Source organism: Scardinius erythrophthalmus (assembly GCF_964197995.2).
Source record: "Scardinius erythrophthalmus genome assembly, chromosome: 12".
NCBI lineage: Eukaryota > Metazoa > Chordata > Actinopteri > Cypriniformes > Leuciscidae > Scardinius > Scardinius erythrophthalmus.
In genome coordinates this window covers 20,065,522-20,089,071 of record NC_138232.1, presented here as the reverse complement: position 1 = coordinate 20,089,071, position 23,550 = coordinate 20,065,522, and positions in this window count along the sequence as shown.

The following is a 23,550-nucleotide window of genomic DNA, read 5'->3' as shown; positions in this document are numbered from 1 at the left end:
AACTCGTGAAATGCTGACTTCGGAAGACACATTCCAAGGTCAGAAGGCATCAAGGCAGGTCTGAATGCAATTCTTTGACAGTTGAGCTACTGTAGAAAAATAAAGATGGCGTTTGAAAGTTGCGGCTGGCCGTCAGTTTGTGTAAATGTAAATTTTTGATCAACATTTTCCCCTTATGATGTCATTTCTAGTGAGAATTTACTATTGTAGTCATTAAAGGGATATTTCACCGTTGGTGCCTTCTAGACTGAGAAAAGCCAGAAAATGAATTTTTGGCTCATGTGGATGAAAGACAACAACTCCCAGAATGTACTTGCTTCCCTGCCCTACAAGGCCACTTCCAAGCCACGCCTACCGGTTATAGAGGGCAGTATCGGAAGAAATGATACAACTAGGCTACTAGTTGACTCAAAACTGAAAAGACGCCGTTTTATCGTGAGATCCTACCCCCTATGGGCAGGTTGAAAACTGACGATTTTTGCGTCATTTGAGGGTTTTTTTCCAGACACACAATACAGAAATCTCTCGTCTCAAATACTACCGGGTTTCTACTGATACAAAGCTTAATGCTAATCGGTGAACTATCCCTTTAAATATTCACTTAGTTTTCACCAAAGCTTGCTCTATTTTGCGGTAGATTTGCTGTTTCGTAGGCAGACACTGCTTGCAAAGTAATCGGACGCTGTGGGGAACACCACTGGGGAAAAAAGCTGATAAATAGCTAGCACTATTCGCTATGGAAATCGCGAGCAACATTAATGAGGAGGACATTGTTGCTAATGTATTATCCATGCTTAACTTTTGAGGAAAAGCAGGAGTTAATCGGCAAAGGAAGACATACACCAGAGCTTAATTTAATTTTTTAAAAGCATTTCAACCACAGCAATTACAAGCGAATACCCCTGGATGACAGCATCAATCAAGAATCTAAAACTTTACTGCTGGAATTGTTTGCTGTTTGAGTAAGTTATTTAAAATCTAATAGGTTACGTGACTGATTTTCTTCTAGCCGCCGGTGCCACTTTTTTATATGTTAAGCTTTAGTTTAGTTATTTTTTAGAATTACTGATCAGTCTGTAAATTTACAAACTTAACAACCATGCACATTTGTTGTAATTTGCTGTCACCTGCCCACCTTGTTTTCTTCATCATCCCTGGCTCCGTCCAGTCCTCACGACCCACCTGCCCTCGGGTCTCCTCTCCATCAGCCGGCTCCACTTTGGCACTGCGCTCCCTCAGCTCCACCATGGTCTGACATCATCTGGGCTCCCTCGTCCCTCCACTCCATCTTGGTCACTCATCATCCTGCTTCCGCAGCAGACTTCTGAGCTTCCGGCTTTGCCTCAGCCCTCCACTCCATTGTGTTCCTCCTTCCCTCTGGCTTCACCTTGGTCCTCGCTCCCTCCGTCTTTCCCGTTCTGCAAGGCCCTGGCCTCGCCTCGGTCTCTTAAGCTGGCAGTGTCACCTCGGACTTCTGGGCCTGTGATGTCGGCCTGAACCCTCATCCTCATAGTAACTATATTCGCCTCAGTTGAGCCCCAGGTCCCATGAGATCCATCAAGGCTCCACCCTGGCTCCTCCCTCCTTTGACTTCACCGTTGTGTTCCTCTTTGCCAACCCCTCGTCCTCCTCCAAGACTCCCTCCCTCCCTCCACTCTGGGACTGTTTATGCTGCGAGGATGCGCCTGGTGGGAGGTTGGAGTCATGTCAGGGTCATGTTATGTTTCTTTGTGTTTTTGTTCATGTTCCTGTGTTTCCTTTCAGATTAACCAAGTTCATATTTCCTTAGTTACTAATTCCTCCCTGTTTGTTACCTAGGTTATGGATTTATCCCATCTGTGTATAGTTTAGTTCGCTGTGTATAAGCACTCCTATTTTGTTAAAACCTTTTTCAATTCTCATCTTATGTTATGTGGTATAAGTGCTATTATTCTCCTGTGTATATTCTCTGTTATTAGTAAAAGTATCTCTTCAGTATCATGCGTTTACTGAACGCTGCATTGTATATGACAACATTATCTATATCTGTATTATTTCTAAGAATCCATAGGTAATATTCTTTTCAAAGTTTGTACTCGTTAAAAATAAATATCCTTAAACATTGGTGAATGACTGGGATCATCTTATATTCTAAGGTAGTGTGAAGGTGGTTCTTGAAGTCTGGAAACCACAAATCTAGCTTATGCACAAACTAATATACATCTGAGATTGTGCATGGAAATATTCTAAATCTTGTAAACATGAAATTGTGCCACTGTCACATTTAATTTGTGTAATTTTTTTTTTATCAAATAATTCCAATAGAAAGTCATTTGCATGTTTTCCTTTAAGTCATGTTTCTCTCTCATTCTCTTACCAAAACTAACAAAATTGCCTTCTGTCCCATTCCAGCACATTCAACCATTCAAATCACATAACCTACATTGTGTTCTTCTTCGTTTTTGATCTCTCATCAATTATAGATTCCGTCCTCTGTGGCTCTGGGACGGTTGTGTTTTTCGGGGTGACTGACGCAGGGGGACATCTCCGACTCACACCACTGAGATAGCCGTCTTTGACCGCACCGTTTCTCCATTATTAATCAGAGTCTCTCCAGATCCTAACAGAGGGCTCGGGGAGGTCAGCTCACATTAGTGCCAGCGCAGAGACAGGCCTGAGATCTTTAGATTGGGCATTTCGCGCTACGCTGCTCCCACTCCACAAGTCCTGATTTGATATTAATATCCATTTAAGGTTTCTTCTCTCATCTCATTGAGATTATCAGATCTTCTTTGGCCTCTGACACTCATTAAAATCTCTTGTGCTTTGTTTGAACTGTTGTGAAATGGTTAAGCAGTTTCAGGTTTAAATTACTCATAATGCTAGATTAGGATCTGTCTGCGTGAACTCCAACGTTTTCCTTCCCGAATCATAATTTGATTCTTGCATACGCCGCGTGGAATCCTCAAATGCGCACACACTCACACACATAGGCAATCTTGTCTATGACATACTTCATCCAGCAATCATTTTCAGGATGGCGATGAGATCTGATATTGGAGGCATGTTTTTTATTCGCCCAACAATGTCTGTTGGTCTTTCCAATAAGCGAGGAGCACAAACCACTCTAACGTGACAGTTCCAACAAAGATGGTGGTGACATCTCGTTGGTGGTGGAGAATGATTTCTCCACCCACTTCTGCACTTCCAGCAGTTATCTGATGGTATCAGATCTTGTTAGTAGCACAGGCAGGAGATTGAGGTTTTGGAGAAGGAGGGGGGCAGGTGACACAGTTGAGTGATTTGGATTTACCCCACTAAGGTAATGGGTGGGAGGGGGTTGGCGGATGGTGTCTGTGCCCGAAGGCCTACAAACTGCCGCAGTGTCCCAGGCCTGTCGTCTTCCTCCTTTTGTCCTGCATGACAACTGCACCCCAACAAAACACATCAGGGGTCGGGTGTCGGGTCAAAGGTGATGGGGCGGACAGCACTTCAGACACTCAAACAAGGCTTTAGCTCATCTGATCCACACAGCCTGAAGAGTTTGTTATTGGGAGACTGTGGGAGTCATAACAAACAGGGTTAATCTACCAGATGGTACATTACTTGTGACTAGAAAAGTTTGGTTTCACACCGTATTTATTTTAGCACAACAGCCCACATTAGCTGCACAGTACTCCTTAGCAGAAGTGTAGCTGCAAGCAACGTTTCAGTGCTGAGCCTGTTTGATGCATGTCATGTGCTGCTCAGCAGAAAATATGGATAATATGCACATTTTATGCAATCTAGGCTCTGAAGCAATGATAAATAATGGAGCCATCTGCTCACCCATTGTTTGACAGTGACGAGTGTCAGATTGATGCAAGTTATACATACAGTGACAAGCTCAAAAACATAATTTTCTGTTCGGTAAATAAGACAGAATCCAGACCAGGTTTCATACCTTTTAAAAGCATAGACTTCCTAAAATTCAAATGCAAATGTATATCTTTTCATGAAAAAAAAAAAAAAAACTATGTAAAAATTGCAGAATGTAGAAAAGCAGAATGAAACAATAATAATGTAAAATTCAAAGCATTTTTATATTAATAATATATAAATGAATAAAGGGATAAAGAAATAAAAAGATAAATAAATAAGGGCATAAAAGAAACGTAAAAATAACAAATAATAATAATAATGATTGCCATTATTATTATAATTATTACATATGCATTTACTTATTTATCCGTTTTGTTTCGTTGTGTTTTGTTTTGATCATTTTTACCCCCTAAACTTTTTCACAGACCCCCCTTGTGGTTCCTAGGACCCCTGATCCAGAAGATATAAGCAGTTTACAGCTGCAATTTTGGTTTGATCTCCATTCTATGCAGATTAATTTAAATTTGCATATTGCTGTTGTCTCCCTGAAAATATAATAACCCATTTTATTTTCTGTATAAAGCCACAGCCTTGCAGCCACACTTACATGCAGCTTACACGAACATGAACCAGGCCTAATGCTTATACTCCAAACTTTTCTCCCTTCTCTGAAATTCATCCTGTTAATCTGTCCTCTCTCCGTGTGCAGAAGGGGTGGAGATACATTAATTAGCGTTATGGTTTACAGAACCGTGGCCCGGCTCAAACCCTGACTGCTTCTGCGGCTGAGGTTCGGAGACTGTGGGAGGGAGAGCTTTCTGCCTAGGCCTCTTTTCACACAGTCCTGTCTTCTCATATTTAACATGCCTAATGGAAGAGCCTGTCTACAGCCTGCAGCCATTCCTACTCCTACAAGAGCTTTTCATCATCCAGCACCAAGAGGGGGCGGAGGGGCAAGAGAAAGAGAGATGCTGCTTTAGTGTAGAGAATTTAGAGAGGAATCAAAAAGAAGAGAATTAATTATGTGGAAACACATTACATTGAGAAGTGGAGGGGCTTCATTTCTAGGAGCTGAAGACAGAGCTATAAGAGTAGACCAAAAGACAGAAATTATGTCATGGACAGAGGTTTCCTATCTAATCTACATCTTTACCTTTATATCTTCTTTGTGTAGTAGACCAGAGAGTGTGTGCATATCTGAGGTCACCTTGAGCCCAAACTATGTACCCTTGGTGTCTCCTCTTTCCTGCGTGCTTCACTGAGCACTCCTCCAAGCACAAAACCTTCTCGCCTGCAGGGCTTTCTATACTTTAGCCATTTACCAGGGATTAGTGAGAGAGAGAAAAAGGGAGAGAGACAGAACCTGGAAGATATTACAGTATAGCACAAACATATTTTGAGATGATGACAATGTAGTGTTTTTTGGGGTGTTTTTTTAAAGACTAATCGCTTGTTTGACTCAAAAGAAGGTCCTTTGCTGTCTTTACACTACAGGCAGCATAGAAGTGGCATATATTTGAAAAGGTGTATTTTTTTAGAATGTTTATTGCAGCTCAGTGGTGGCATTATTGCATTTACACACAAATTACATCTGCAGAAATAATGCTATGAAATTAGTGGTTTAAAAATGAGACTATGGCTATGAATATAGAAACTTGAAATTATAAATTAAATTATAAACAAAAATTATGAATACAATGTTACATGTTTGTTATTCTACTTAGTTATTTTATAATAATTAATTATTGAAATATCATTCAGAAGTTTGGGTCATTATTTTAAAAGGAAATTAATACTTTTATTCCGCAAGGATGCATTAAATTCCTCAAAAGTGACAGTAAAGACATTTATAATGTTACAAAAAAAATGTTTTTATTTCAAGTCAGTTCTGTTCTTTTGAACTTTCTATTCATCAGAGAATCCTGAAAACATTTTTAAATGTTTGTATCACAAAAATATTAAGAAGCACACACTTTTTCAATATTAATCAAATAAATGTTACTTGAGCAGCAGATTAGAATATCAGAATTATCTCTGAAGGACCATGTGACACTAAAGACTAGAGTAATGATGCTAAAAAAATTCCCCTTTGCCATCACGGGGAAAATGAATTACAATTTAAAATATCTGTCAAATTTAAGGATGCCTTATTGCTGCATGATTTCACACTGAACCAACCTGTGGAACAGACACAGAGCCTCTTTCAGCACAGACATTCCATCCGGTATGGAATGAAATGTGGATTACTTTGAATCACAAAAACACATGTTAGACCAACAATATACCCTGAAATGTTGTCTCAACTAGCCTAACGGAGTCATCTGAACAATTTTATTTTGAACAGTGTGCTATGTTAGAGTTTTGCAAGGTCCCAGCGTGCATTGCATCATAAATAAATTATGCAGTTACTGTTATAGGCTTATAGTTTTGCTCACCATTTATGCTGTTGTTGTTCTGTCATCATTTACTTACCCTCATGTTGTTCCAGGCTTGTTTGCATTTCATTTTTCTATGGAACACCAAGCAGTTTTGGTGACCACCTACTTCCATTGTATGGACAAAAAAAAAAAAAAAACTGCACATACCTCAAAATAGCTTTTTTTATGTTCCATAGAAGAAAGACCTGGGTGCCTATCCCTTAAAGAGCACATAAAACCATTAAAAATGTATTTCAGTCAATTTTATTAAACAAGTCTGTAAATGCCTTCACAATAATTTGTTGGCTGAATAAAATGTTTTGTGTTTAGTTAAATAAATTCAAATTTGTTAAACAAAATAATATTAAAGTGGACTATTAAAGGAGAACTCCGGTCAATTTTAACATTGAGCTAATTTTTTTGTAAATTTGGAGTGCTGTCAATACAGAGAACAACGACAAAAATCGGTGTTGCCTACACCGTGTTATCCCGTTTTTAAAATCTGCACCCTGTTGACTTCAATGGGGCAAGTTTTAAACCAGCTTTTAGCCTCTTAACATCCTTGATGTGTCATTACAAGTGCACAGCCAATGTGAGTGATTCCTTCAGAGTGATCACGGGTGAATCTGACTGCGTAGATGTGAAAGATATTAATAAAAATGATGTTATTTCAGCCAGCGCACATACCTGTATTTTCTTCCTGTTTTCGGTCGAAGTCCATTGTCGAGTTCACGCGCGTGATCATAGGTAACTAAACCTATGCGTGTGAACTCGACAATCGATTACTATGGACTTCGACTGAAAACAGGATGTAAACACAGGTGTGCTGGCTGAAATAACATCATTTTTATTAATATCTTTCACATCTACTGCAGTCAGATTCACCCGTGATCACTCTGAAGGAATCACTCACATGACCTGTGCACTTGTAATGACGCATCAAGGATGTTAAGAGGCTAAAAGCAGGTTTAAAACTTGCCCCATTGAAGTAAACAGGGTGCAAATTTTAAAAAGAGGATAACACGGTGTAGGCAACATGATTTTTGTCGTTGTTCTCTGTATTGACAGCACTCCAAATTTACAAAAAAAAATGAGCTCAATGTTAAAATTGAGTTCTCCTTTAATGAGACAATAGACCCTTTTCACATTTCCGGGTTTCCCAGAAGCAGGAGTCGTCAAACTTCAATAGCGGTGAATAAGATACTATTAAATATATTTTGTGCGTTCCCATTTGCTCTAATAGCAAAAGAAACTCCACAATAATGTTTTCACAACTTTCTAAAAAAGGGAAAAAAGAAAAAGATATTGATCACAGCAGTCAGAAGAGAGAAAGATGTCAATTTCACCAACCATAGTTTAATGGAAGTCCACTGAAGAACCCAAAAGCAGTTTATTTAAATCCCAACAAATGCAGATACAAAATGAACAAAGACTTGAGAACATGAACATGAACATGAACATGAACATGAACATGAACATGAACATGAACATGAACATGAACATGAACATGAACATGAACAGAGGTCACAGTGAATAAAGCTAGACAAAAGACAAGGGTAACATGAGGGCTATATATACACAAGGACTAATCACAAAACAAGGAACACCTGAGAACAATCAAACAATGAACCAATGAGAAAACAGGACACATGACCAGAACAACCAATGAGAACATAACACTAGGGAAAAACACAACGGGCTGCGTTCCACTCCACTTTTAGACATGTATTTGCAAACTTCCCTAATTTAGCGAGGGAAGGGCATAAAAGCACAGCCTATTATCAGATGAGGGCAAGGAAATCACATGACAAACAGGAACCATGACTATGAAATAAAAGACACGAAGACCAGAACATAAAACCAAACCAGAAACATTATGTGAATGTGACACAGTATTAGAAACACCCCCAACAGCAGCGTTAACTCGTTTTTTTAATAATAAGATGCAAAGGTGATACTCTACAAAGTATAGTGTTTTACAAAAAAAAAAAAAGTGTAGGATTTACATTGCTACATCCCATGCACCCCATGCTACATTTACAATGCTGACTGTTAAAAAGCTTCATCACAGTCTGTGAAAAGGGTCCATTGGTTATTTTTATTTATTTATTTTTTTTTTTGCATCATGCTGACTTATTTTTTTTCAATTTCTCAATTCATTTTTACAGTGTGTGCACAGATCATGCAAAGATGTGCTGTCATTTGAGTAATTTGACCTGCTGAACAAAAATAATATCCAGTAGCACTCCTGTCACCTGTAGGACTTGCCTGTGAGGGTTCCCAACATTCCAGCACTGCATACCTTCATATGGGAAGGCAGTGCATTGATGCCAGTGGATCAGTCAGACACACAATGGCTCTGTGGGTGGGTAAGGCCATGCCTTCTTCTTCTACACTGGCACAGATTGTCCTCACACTGGCACTGCTGAATGCCAGAGCCTCTGACACAGTTGGCAGATGAGCAGAGAAGACCTGGTGAATGCCAGCCAGGGATAAGAATGGTGGTGCAAAACCCTTCTGGACCACAGTATATAATTGCTTAACTTGTTTTCAGATGACATACCCTTGCAATGTTCTTTCAGAGTTTTGTATTTACAATCCCTTTATTCTTGTCTTTCTTTCATGCATTGAGTTGCGGCTTAGACAGTTCTTTCAAAGTAATAAAAGAATCAATTCATCTTCTTTCTCCTTTTGTGCCATAAAAGTCTGATGTAAAAAGTAAACAGAAGTTCCAGATATTATATTTACAGATTTTCCCACACCACTGAATCACAATGCAACACATAAAATAAAATAGGGGGTTCTATCTCTTAAGTCTGCTGGATAGTGAGAAGCCAGTATTGACATTCCTGTCCATCAGTTCACAAAACAGAGTTTGACATTCAAATCGTTGAGGGGAAAAAAGACAACAATGTCTCCTTATTCTACTCATTCATTACCTGTCAAACAGCAAGTGGATAATGCACTCCCCTCTGTCATCAAAACAGAACAATTAAAACACTTCAAATACAGGAGCCGTCTATTTATTTTGCCGCTCACTCGAGTGGGTGTCATGTCACAGCAAGCATAGCCATTTTGCAGTTTCTAATATTTTTTTGTTTCACGTCGGTGTACCTGCCAGTACTTTGACACATTAATTGCATTCGAGTCAAGTAACCTCAGACAGATTTTGATCATTTCACTTGATCTCACTTTTGCAGAAAGTCGTTCATTTTAAGGACGGCATTGTGAGGGGTTTAAACCGGTGGTGTCTTACAGGTCGACCCTATGAGCTCCATGTGTTTTCCCAGGGTAGTACCATGAGTCAGTCGCCCCACCCCCACCCCCCCACGCAGAACCCCCTTATTGAAACTCAAGCAAGGTAATCCAAATGCATGGGTCACCTCTCCTTGTCGAGACAAAGACAAGGTTTTGGCAGCTGGGTTACACTCACACAGAGAAGAAAGGAATTGGTCCAGCAGGTAAATAGGAAGTTATTGTGCAATAACAAAGACATTGAGTTAACCTGCTGACCCTATGCCTCCAGTTCCATACCTTGCTCCGAGCAAAAAGTGTATGTGTGAGAGAGAGAGAGAGAGAGAGAGAGAGAGAGAGAGAGAGAGAGAGAGAGAGAGAGAGAGAGAGAGAGAGAGAGAGAGAGAGAGAGAGAGAGAGAGAGAGAGAGAGAGAGAGAGAGAGAGAGAGAGAGAGAGAGATTGATTTCCTAAGATTTACAGCAGGAAGGTTTTTGGGGACATGAGTAAAAACTGTGACATGACAATAACATGACCTAAAAGGTCTAGGACCGAGTGTCGAAACACGGCGGATATACAAATAAATAAATAATTCACAATGAAAGAGCAAGTGAATAGGTTTTGTTCTATGTTGAAATATGAATGCGCTACACACTCATCACACACTCACTAAAGAGAGCCGTGACTCTTTTCTGATCTCAGTTATTTCTCTCTCTTTCATCTAAAGATGCGCACTAATTCAGATGCCACTGAGTATGAGATTACTTTTTTATTTTGCAAAGATTGCATCTTTGGTTTAAAAAGAAGTGAATACTCCAGCTTTCTTTCTGCTTATAAATGGTCTATTCGGTTCTTTTACTAGTTCTATTCATTCTTTTGAATTGCATTTGGGCCTGTATGCACAGAGTCACAGATCAGCTGAGAACTAAACCATCCAATCATATTTCTTATAAACTGCATCAAACCCAAACTGAGACAAATTGATGGAATTTATCTTTTTTTTTTTTTTTTACTGCTTAATAAGGTTAATTAATGAACAAAGCTTATTTTCATCTCTTAGTCATCCGATGGAATTATTATTTTTTTATCAGTTTAAATTCAATCTTAAAGAAAAAAACACAGATCTGCTTTGTGATGTGACCTCTATTTTATTTCATTTTATTTCGTTTTTTCATGATCATGAGTCTCAGAGAAATGTTGTGATATGACCCAATCACGAACCGATCTGATCCAGTATTGATAACATGCCTAACACCTTACGTGCGTGTAAAGCTTGTCGAGTTTCGTCCTCTATCTTTCCCATGTCACAGATCTGGATTGTGACAGTGCAATAAGATGAATGCAACTTAATTATAGATATTTTAAAGAGCCCTTTCTTTCTCCTCCTCATTCAGCCTGCAGCCAAACAGTACTTGTGTTCTGCCACGGCACATAAACACGCACAAAGGAAGTTATTAGCGTAGATGGAAATCAAATTACTAACAGTGTAAACCGTTCTTCTACCGTGCTCTCACGCCTGTAATTACTCAAGCTTATAGGACTATAATGAATGCTAATGATGTTCTTTAACCAAGTCACCAGACCCTCACTAGACTACCTTGTTCTTCTGTATGCCTTCTCTCTTTGGTCCAAAAACAACACCACATCTCCAAAAAAGTTTTCTTTTTTAAGGACACTTAGATATTTGTACTAAAAATCCCACAAAATACAATAAAAGGAACCTTCTTGGTTCAGTACAATGGAAATTAATGGGGCCAATCTAAACTTTAAAATACTCAGTTGCAAAAGTATATAGCTACAAGACGTAAATAATATGTGTTAATGATTTCAGTGTGATAAAATTGCTTTTTAATCTTTTGTGTAAAGTTATATACAAATGCACAACTCTACTATGCCAACATAAAAGAACTCACAACAGAATGAATGAATGAATGAATGGTTGAATGAATCAATCCATCAATCCATCAATCAATCAATCTTATGACCCTGAATGAACAAAGACAAAACAGTCAAACAAGACAGTCACTGAAGGACCTATCCATTTTGCTGTTTTAAAAATGATTATGTGCTTGGTTAACCAGTTTTCATAACATTGATTTCTTTTGGAATGTGACTGAATTATTCCAGTCAAAGAGCTGTATTTTCAGATGCCGTCTGTGTCCAAACGCAGAATAAGATTTGATTGTACAGGATATGTGAGTCCAGCACAGAGACCATTTGAACTGTTTTGGCTGGACAAAGATGCTCTGGAAGTTCACACAATGGGCTCTATCTCAAAACAAGTGTTCTTAAACTCTATTCATTTCAACACACTGAGAGAAAGCATCTTCAAATCAATAAATAGAAAAAATAACCACAGTTTTGACTTCACAATATATACCGGCCTTGAGAGGTATTCAAAAATAAGGGTTTTCATCTGTTGAACAGAAGAGTGTGTGTAGGAAGTGCACTACAAAAGAAATTGGAAACAAGAACCATTTAGAAAATGTTCTTGTTCCTAGACAGCCAAGGAAAAATGTAACTTAATCAATAAAAGTAAAACATGATGTTTGAATCGATGAAATATCACTTTGTGATATTTATAAGTCAAGCTTTACCGCGGCAGTCATTATGGTCATAGTCATAATTTTGTTCAAAATGACCATTTTTTCTCTCTGAAGCATAATACTGACTGTTTAATATTAAACCAAATTTGCAAACCATTTTATTTCACTTTATTTATATGAATAAATCTGAATAGTCAACAAGAAAAAATACTTATTGTCGTGATTGTATCCACTGGGAATTGATCGGATTGTGAAAAGTGTCTGTTATGTAATAGCATGGAGCCAGAAGTCAAAGGTCAAATTCACCTCAGAGTTAATCTCAACGTATCCCAATGGTAACGTCAGTTTTTAGTGTATCACTATGTGCCATTATTGCCATAGTCTTTAATGCATTAACAGTAACCACCATTATTGAATGTCTCTCTTGAATACTTTATTCTGATGGGTCAATCTCAGCATGCTAGTCACAGTTTTCAATAATAACAAAAGAAGAAAAAGTAACCAAATAAGCATATTCGAATGATTTCTGAAGGATCATGTGACACAAGACTGGAGTAATGATGCTGAAAATCCATCATGGCATCACAGAAATAAATTATATTTTAAAATATATTAAAATAGAAAATAATTATTTTACATTTTAATAATATTTTACAATGTTTTTGTTCTTACAGTATTATTCTACTGGTTCAAATAAATGTAGCCTTGGTGAGCATAAGAGACTAATTCCAAAAACATCTTATAGACCCTCAATCTGTTCAATATACTAAGGGGGGGTAATACAGTCAGCTGGTCTTTATTGCTAAATAGAAGCATTTAGGGTGATGCAAGACTAATCTGTTTCATTATAGGTTCCTTGTTACCTAATGAAGTGCTTTTTTTGCGATAATAATGGATTACTGTACTAAGAAGCTGCATCACAAGTAACCTAGACAGAGCTGTCTGCTAGCATTTCTGTTGTTTGTAATGTAATTTGCTAAATTTTTGTATTTTATGATAAATGTATGAAAAATATGCAGTTACAACATCTACCAGCAGTATAGTTAAGGCTAACCAGCCAATCTCTGAACCCTTGGACTGTCCATTATTCCTAAAATTCAAATGCTACTATAATCTCTATCAAATACTTGATTAATCGATATAGATACTATAATCTTTGATCAAAATGTAAAAACTTGCTCCTCCTCTGAAATGTTTTCCTTGCTAGCTGCAGCCATATGAAACTTGCATAGCATCAACACAGAGACGCATGCATGTGATTCAGCTGTTTCCCACTCAAAATCCTGCTCCCATTTTACCCGCTTGCTATAGTTAAAGTGCATATTACAGACAAAGGCCATATTGCACGTAATTAAAGAAAGCGCCCATAGTGTTATTTCACAAAAATGATTCTTGCATGTCAATGATGTATTGTAGTTGGAGGGTGTGTTTTCAGTTCAGAGTTCAGTATGGTGATAGCTTTACAATAGAAACTGTTCATGAATATTGTGGGATCACCAGAGTTTATAACTTTATAAACTATAATCACTGGCTTCAGGTAACGGCCGTATGCAAGTCTAGTTCCGGCGGAAGAGTGACTTCTGCCCTGATGTTTGACGAAGGATAGAGTAGCATAGGCTTAGGTGAGAGTAGACACCTCTCAAGGTTCAAACAAATAGGGCTGGACAACAAACTCAACCTCCTCCAACATTTCTCTTTAAAATATAATATCTATATAACTCTGATTGTGTTTGGCTGAATGAAGGAAGTCATACGACTAGGATGGCTTGAGGGTGAGTAAATTATGGGATAATTCTCATTATTGGGTGAACTATCCCTTTAATGCATTGGATTGAAGATTTTGAATCTACTTGACAACAGTGACCATTTAGTCAAAATGATGGTTCTTATTTGTAACACTTTTTTTTAGTGATTCATTTTTATTTAAATGGTAAATGGACTGCATTTATATAGCGCTTTCACAGACCTATGGCCACCAAAGCGCTTCACATAGCCTCACATTCACCCACCGACGGCAGTGTCAGCCATGCAAGGCGCCATCCAGCTCGTCGGGAGCAGCTGGGGTTAGGTGTCTTGCTCATGGACACCTCGACACTTGGTCAGGTGGAACCGGGGATTAAACCACCAACCTTTTGGTTTGTAGACAATCTACATGAACCACTGAGCCACTGCCGCCCAAACAGGGACAATGCACAAATTAACATTAACCTTGTATCAAAACAAGGAGAGATGCATTGTGCCAGGTTGTAGCACAAGTGCTATTTTCCGCCCGTAGTCCCTTTTTAACATTTATAGCACTAAAAATTTGATATAAATTATATAATTATTTGCAACTAATTAACATTGTTAACGTAAATCCACAATTTATCTGTAATCTGTGTAAATTAATGTAAAGTACAAAGATTGTTACAACAGCACCAGACCTTTGTAACAGTATAGAGGTACTAGGTTATCTGATTAGAAATTGTAAATTAAGTTATTTTAACCAGTGAACTTGTTTAAAATGTTTCTTCTAATAAAATCTATGAAAGGATCATGGAAATAAACTCGTTTATAATGTTTTGATTATTCAGAAGGATTTGCAGAGCTGTGGTAGCTAACCAAAAGTCAGGAACAGCGCAATGCTTACAAATTTCATATAATACGCGTATCATTAGTCAAATATTAAGTGGAATAAGAACAACTTCTGGTACTTAGAAATAAAAGTTATAATTGCCAATTAGTAATATGGGTTGTACTTCCTCTTTATTATGTCTTTGTAAATGGATGGACCAGGCTTTTGAACACAAAATATAGGCATTGTTGATGTGAAATAACAGTCTCAATACATTGTTTTTTGGAGTTATGAGTTCAAAAGTTACAGTTTGCTAACATCAAAAAGTTTGATTTTAAAGATCATATTTTTTTATGATATGACAGTACTGGAATTGTTTAGCAGCTCTAAAAGTTCTTAATAATTAATGGTTAATTGTGGTCAGATGTAAGAGGTCCAACTCATCTAGCTTAAAAATGTAATTCTGCTTCTCTCTGTTTCTCTTAGATTCTGAGCGGCTTTTGACTGCTTTCCACATAGCACTGTGTCAATTCATGTTGTTTTATTCATTAACATAACAGAAAACTTATTTTAAAATGGCATAAAAAAAAACAGTCAGTTATGCTTAATGCAGTCCACAGTCCACCTTAGTATGGGTTTTATCATGAACTTGCAAAATGGGAAAGAAGGAGGGGGTGATGGGTAGTTGTAAAGGTCAGCCCATAGAGGCTCAAGTTTAAGTAATAAAATGTTGAGAATGATCAATTACTAAAAAGAGACAATGTTTGTGAAGTTGAGTGCTATGTCAAGGCATGAGTGGACAACATGGCATTTTCCTGGTCTCTTTAGTGATCATATCTCAGTCATGTGTGAATGAATATCAAATGTGTTTTAAACAGAACTCACTTTTCACTCATCTCTCTTATGTATATTGGCTTTGCTATTATACAGCTGCAAGAAATAATAAAATAATAATTATTAGCATAGCTACAAATGAAGTGTCCCCCAATATATATCGGATGTCCATATGGAATATATTTCATTGTGTGGAAATCTGACATAGTTACACAATTTGAATCTATTCCACTTTGGATGATTTCGTATGATCTCATTTGTACGTTTTCATATTATCTGTTTACATCCAACTGAGGGTTCGGTTTAAGGGTGGAACTACATGCTTTGTTTTTATACGAATCAAATCATAAAAATTCATAAGAAATCACCAACTCGTAAAATAGTTACATTTTCTCATGAGATCGCGTTGAGAAATCTTTGAACAACAGCATTTTCACCAAATGTCTTAAAAACTGAAGTAAACTATCCATCCATGCTCCAAACTACTTGTAAGAGCGTAGTGAACAAGTCTGGAAACACCATGTTAAATACACACACATCGTCTCACAATTACCCAGGCTCTATGAGCTTTCCATGTGACACAACCAAGGCAACAGATTCGTCAAGGCCACCGTATCATTATAATCTGATGCTTTTCAGAGACCTCAGCGTCGTATGCAGACGTAACGATAATGGACTGTGGGTAAACAAGAAACCCAGGGCAGACCCTGCATCAGAGTCACTAAGGCTGCGTCCGAAATCGCATACTCTCTTGAGTAGGTACTTATTTTGAATGTACTTGCTTTGCGAGCAATAAAAATATACGTTCTATGTAATATGGATGTGTGTAGTATGAAGGTAATCCGGATGTACTACATTCACCATGTTGTTACTATAATTTGACCTACCAGCGTCTGTTGCGTCGCTTCACTGGGATAGGAAAGTGTCCATTGAATGTCCACTTCAGAATCTCGGCAAGGTCATCCGGGTGATTTTTGTCTTCTCTTTTATGAGTACTGTAAATTAGGACATACTACTCGTCTCACATGCTGTTCTTCGCCTACTATACAGTAGGGAAGTATTCAATTTCAGACGCAGCCTAAGTGTCTGTTACTGCTAGCCGGTGAGATTCATTTGGGCTAATGAGGCTGAATCATTTAAATGCAGCTCATGGTCTTCATTAAACCTGATTACAGTCATTTTTGCTCTCATACTGTCTTCAATGGCTCGATGGCAGTTCTCAAGGTCTGCACGCGACTCGACCTCTTCACAATGTCAGGTCAAGTCACCTTTATTTACACAGCGCTTTATACAGAATGTTTCAAAGCAGCTTTACAGTGATAACAGGAGAAGTATTCGACAATGCAAACCCTGTTCATTTCAACACAGCAGCTCATAAAGAAAATAGTGTCATTTTTCAGCTGATGTCAGTAAGTGTCTATCGCAGGATGTGTAGCAATGTGTAGTTTTGTTTTTAAAATGTTTCTTCTTGTTTTTCTTCTGTAATAAACCAATAACATTTTGCTGATCTGAATGGGAGAGATAGACTGTATATTTTGTAAACTGTCCTAAATCCCTTCCAGAAAAAGAGATTAATTTGGAGGTAGTCGTAAGTGTCTTAATTCGCTTTATCGCTACTGCTTTCGCAAGCACGCTAAAGGCCCAATTAGCTCCCGAAGTTGCCTCGGTATGAATATTCATACTTTTGTTTAACTCACTACCGTACATCAGGATGATCTGCGGTGACTTCCTAAACAAACAGAGAGTGAGAAATAAATATATAATAAAGACAAAAAGTGAGAAGGAGCGGGGGTCTTAAAACATCAAAGACTTCGCTATCTCTGTGGCATGTAAACACTGAGTGCCTTTCGTGCATCGAAGAGCCCTATTTAATGATTCTATGGAAGATTGCCACGGCGACAAGCATCCTGCAAAAAAAAAAAAAAAAATTAACAAACATTTCTGTAGGGTCTGTTCAAAGGGAAAGGGAGCCCAATGTTTTTTGTCCCGATAAGTGGTCTATACATCCCTCCTGCTCTTTCCTGATTAGTCTAATCCAGTGAGAAGTGCGTGCCGGGGTTCTGATTGAGTCAGTCACCGCGGCCCCTGAGGGGAACCCTCCTGATAAGTGCCTTTACCTTTCACCTCCACAGCCCCACGCACACACCGCTCTAATCTCATTTGGACCAGGAAGACATGCTCTGGCACGGGGAGCAGCGATTAGCATCCACTCATCTTACATGCTCTCTCTCTCTCTCTCTCTCTTTAGCACACATTCGCGCAGTCCTCCACAGGCCTGCAATCAAACAGACCACTACACCCTGTTTGTGCCCAAAGAGAGAAAGACTCAGTTTTAGGTCATTTTTGAATGACTCGACTTGATTTTATCTGCTGGGACTGATGAATGTGAACCAATTCTGCGCATGCGTATACATTCCAACGAATAACAAAGCCCTCTAAAGAGAAGACCTTGGAAAGCATGTGTTTGTCCATTTATCCGGTGATACCCAGTGTATGGCATGCAATAACCCATTGGGACAGTACGTTTATTAAGCTTTTAACAGCAGAAGTAGCATTTTGAAGTCAGGCATTCAAAAAAATGAGCTCACTTAGGCCCGAAACAGTCTGAAGGAATTCCCATCTGGCCATCTCAAACAGATCTCTTGCTGAAACCGATTAATTGCGACTGTTTTTTTTAAAACACACTAATCTCCTTTGTCGAGACTGATGTTTAGTTGATATAACGGCGAATGAAATTTAATTACATTTGATGTGCAGCCTGCAGGAGAAGCGCTCTATCGTTTCTACTCACCTGAGAGTGTCTGGGAAGCGGAGGTTATTTCTGACATCACTTCTCTTAGAAAGATACCTTTGTGAGGATTTTAATAAAGGTAACATGCTTCTATTGTTTGAAAGCAAACACTGTAGGCCTTTGTCTTGTATGCACAATTCAGAGATAAATATGTCAATACAATTTTCATCTCATTCATTCTTCGTGATTCATGACATCATTAGATCTTCCCAGTTGGAAATTTCCGCTTGTACAACACAACACATGCCTGTTTGAAAGCCAGTAATTACTTTCCTTCACTTTGATTCGGGCTAAGCTCTGGAGAGTTTCAGGGTCATTTTACATTTGTGTGTTCCTGACAGGTGATCCAGGTGACTGGATCTGAATGAGACAAGTGACATCTGGACCCACAAACCAGTCACATGGGTCTCAGACCATTGACTTGGGTTTAAGTTTTCATCGGGTAATATGCTGCAAACCGAAGGATGACTGACAGCTTGTCAACCTGCATGGCAGTGTGTGTCATAGAGCTCAATGTTGTCAACAGACAAGATCCTTTCGCTACTGCTTAGGCAACATCAGTAAATAATGCAGTCATTGGTATGAGAGGTGACACGCAGCATGATAGGATAGATTTATATTTGTATGCCTGTGTGCGTTTTTACATTTTATGCTTTTAGTGTTGTAACATTGGTTGTATATGGTGCACATGGGTCATACTTACATTAATACAGTCACTTATAACATACTATTTTGTATATAGTAAGTTTGAGGTCAGTACGAGTTAATGTTTTTGAAATATATCTTATATGTTCACCACCAAGGCTGCATTTATATGATCACAAATTTGATTAAATAACAGAAATATGTCATCACAATTTAAAAATAACAGTTTTTAATGTCATTTATGGCAAAGCTGAATTTGCAGACTTCTGTGTCACATGATGCTTCATAAATCATTCTAATATGCGGAATTGCTTCTCAAGAAACATTTCTTTTTCTTATCAAACAGTTGTGCTGCTTAATGCATTGTTTAGGATTCTTTGATTAATAGAAAGCTCAAAAGCATATTATTTTTCTTTTTGTCACTTTGGATCAATTTAAAGGAGATAATACGGAAATGAGCACCACGTCACCTTCATGAGCACCAAGGCATGCGTCACAGCACCGTTAGGCTACGGCAGCAGACATAGTTATATTTTTAAAATAAATCAATTCCTTTTTTGAAAAACGAATAGGCATTGACTCCTCATTTCCATTTCTCCGTGGTTTGTGGCTTTAAAATTAAAAATATCCCATAAAGAATGTGTTTCTTCTCGACACTTTGTTGACAAAACGCCTACAGAACTGCACTGGGACCCAGAGCATACCAGGATTATGATTACCCTCTTCATAACAGCAGTGAAAGTGAAACATTTGTCTTTCAACAATCTTCACTTGACAGCTAAAACTGGGGAACCGATAATAGCAACATGACATAAAATGGTTACCTGGACACACACATAAATATATAATATCATATTATATTAGGTTCCGCACCATGGCTCCTTAAGACAGTGTATGTCATCTCTATTTCACCACATAGGAGAGAAGTGAAATTAAACCAACCTTGACAATTTTCTAGTGTAGTATACTCTGTCTATATAGTTTTGTTGGCTAATGGAATGTAAATGGATGCAAATTAGACTGCAGAACAGAAGTTGGTTAATGAAATGAGAAAATTCTACATCCAGGAATAAGTTAGATCTATACAACTGACACTTTTCTCAAATATGTGTACAGTCTCTTTAAGGGCACTATAAATTTACTTGCTTTGAGTCAGGAGAGAAAAAAAGTTTTTCCAACACAATGCACACAAAGACTGTTATTGCACTCATAGACTTGGATTTAAGTGTATAGAAGGTTAGAAAGGCCACCTATGCTTATTTGGTTGAGAACCTCTGGCATATTCACAACCTAAATATAATAATTGTTGTGTGGCAAAACGTTGTGACATGACTTATAGGAGATCAAGCGTTTACTGCAACACATGAAATAGTATACAGCACAAATGGTATAAACCCAGCTATGGTAAATAATGAAGGTATATTTCAAATGAAATAATAAATAAATAAATACTTACTCTAAAAGATTGCAAAAACTTTTAATGGCAAAATAATCGCATTCGTCCAAACACCTTTCAACCCCAACACAAAGTTTTCTCGTTGATTTTCTTCCGACGTCACGTTCCTGTCGTCATTACCACAAATTATGACATTTGACATGATTAAACTTTTCCTTACCTTAACTGAAAGCTCATTATATTAAGCGTGTTTTATTTCAACATCTGTTTCCGTCCTTTTAGGATGATACAATAATTTCCATCATTTCTACAAAATTTTATATGTTTTCAGTTTCAAATTTTCAGATTTTCTCCTACTAAAAAGAGGTCGAAAATTTGACATGAACGCATCGTAACTACATAAATTAAACTTAAGATTTAAAATTCTATAGATTTAAATAATAATAATTATTATTACTATTATTATATCAGCGTGTAACCTACAATATGTTACGTGTACTGTAACATGAACACTGCAACACTGTTACCCGACTAACTGTGTCAGAAACGCGCTGGGTAATGACAGTAAAACGTTTGTGCTGCAACTCCTATAATCTGCTAAATTGTTTGAAAGATTTACAGTGTCACTTATAAAATGTATCAATAAACTAATCTGGAGGAATCTGGAGTTTCACATTCCTCCGGCCTTGACAGTCACTTCAGCATGTGTGTGACCCATATTGACGACATGACCGTTATCCAGAACTTTCCTATTTATTTTTTAGAGGGAAATTCATATTTCACAACAATGTAGGCCTAATATGTATTTTCCAAATCAGTATATGTATCAGTATATGTGAACTATGCATGTTTCAGACAGGTTTGTGTATAAACTGTGTGTGTGTGTGTGTGTGTGTGTGTGTGAGAGAGAGAGAGAGAGAGAGAGAGAGAGAGAGAGAGAGAGAGAGAGAGAGAGAGAGAGAGAGAGAGAGAGAGAGAGAGAGAGAGAGAGAGAGAGAGAGAGAGAGAGAGAGATGCATCCTACACTCTCTTTGAATCAGTCGGAGGGGTAAAGTCTCAGTGTATATCACATTCCCGACTGGACCCGCACATTAAACCACCGAGGCATGATTCCTTTTCTCTTCCATATTTCCTTATCAGCTCCTTCACCGTTTCATTTCTTTCACATGAGAATTCAGGGACCCCCAAATTCAAGGCCGGCGCTTCAAACAACAGCACTGCGGTTTACTTTTCTTCTGTCCAAATGCTATCCCAGATCCAATTTTAGATAGACGAGGCATCGTCTGCAATGATGCTTTTAGGACTTACCGAGAGAGAGAGAGACAATAGTTAAAATTTTAAAATGAGATCAGCGTAACAGCAAACCCAATATATTGCAATATTAAAATGTCTCACTAAATTTAGACCGAGATAAGCATGTGTTTCACTTCTGTAAAATGACATAATTAAAGAACAACAATAGTAAAATATATTGTCATTATAAAATGTTATATTCGAAATAATGTATTGTTATAAAAGTAATTGCTTTATAAATATTAATAATAAACAAATCTCAGGGCATGCAAAAACCCGTTCTTGTTGTCTCCCTCAGTGCACTGAGCTGATTTTTAGTTTTCAATGAAACAGGCCTAGAAAATTAGCATGGCAAGATTCAGAGCAAGATATTTATAAGCTACATATCAAACTGAATAGTGCGCCCGCGATTTCAGGGTGACATTAGGAGACAATAATGCAAATGACCCATGGCATTCAATTAAAAGTGTCATGTCCCCTCACTTTTGTTTCATGTGTTTTATATTTCCCACTAAAGTGTTTGAGAAAGAAAGCGCCTTGTGTCCCCCTCCTCATTGAATTTTATCACTAAATGAAGCATATAAATGATCTGAAAGCACAGCCTGTCGCATTAAATTAAATAAAATAAAGAACAATTATCCTCTCTTTTTCTCTGATCTCCTGCTGAAAGGAGTCTTGGCGAGATAAGGCAGATTGAATTCGGGCTCTCCGTTGAGCTCAAATAAAAACGTCTCGGAGAAGAGCTACAGATTTAGAGCTCAATAATTTCAAATCATAATTTTCACCTGTTTTTTTTTCTGTTTATTATTATTATTCTTTCTATTCGGGTTTTGTTTGCGGCGTTCTATTTTACCAGGATGCTTGAGAAAATAGTTCAAAATGGCTGCAATGATCACAGTTGATTAATAGCCGTGAAGGGCTCATAAATTAACATCTAATTACACCCACATGCTCTTAAATAAACATAAAGCCATGGATTGATATTCATATTCAGGTCTTGTGGTTGATTTGTTCAGTGTGTCATTTTGTTTACCATGTTATGTTGCCTGGATCAATATGCCAAATTATGAAATGATGTTAGAGACGTCCGTGCTGATTGGACGCTGAGCTAAACAGTCATTTTTATTTTTTTATATATATATTTTTCCGATATGAAGGGTTTAATTTAAGTTCAGGTCTTGTTGATTGTTAAATAATCTAGTAATGCAAAAACACACGTTTCCCTCATTTCTTTTAGATTAGAAGTGCTCCTTAAAGTTCCCTAATTATCATCGTCCAATTTCAAAGTTGAATCTGCATGCTTTAGGGGGCTGATGTAAAACTTGCTATTCGGTTCAATGGAGTATCACCCTAATTTACAGCGGCAGATAAGAGCACAGTCTGTCATAAAAATCTGAGCCCCCTCCCTCCCTTATATTGAATTGCACCTTGGGCAATAGTGCAGAATCGTGAATCTTAACTTCTTCCAGCATATGTTCCTGGCAGATAAGTAAACAATCTGGATGTGAAATGAAATTTTTAATTAATACAGTAATGCTATTACACCTCGGTGTGCAAATCCCATTCCCCATCCCTGCGACAATAGACAAAAGTACAGGCCAATTCCAATCCTCTGTTTGCAGCCCAAACCCAATTGTTCTGCGAGCTTGTTTCCTTTGAGTGAATCCCATTCCCCATTCACGCATCTGCTTTAGTTTCAGCAACACTTTTTTGTTATACAGGAGGAGGACTTGTACCAACTGTGTTGGGTTAGTATTATGTGAATCTTGACAAATTGTGAAAGAAATGTTATTCTAAACGAGTTGTAACAGTAGAGTTCACTGTTCACATTAGAAGTCGAATTATTTAATAGAAAAATGTATGAAACTGATTTAAAGGCTAAACTGCGTTTAAAAACAAAGTGCACTGATTATTATTTTTTTCATTAACCATTCAAACTAATGAAGTCAAAGCTAGTTACCATGAATTGTATAGAAGTAGTAATAGTACACTGTAAAATTG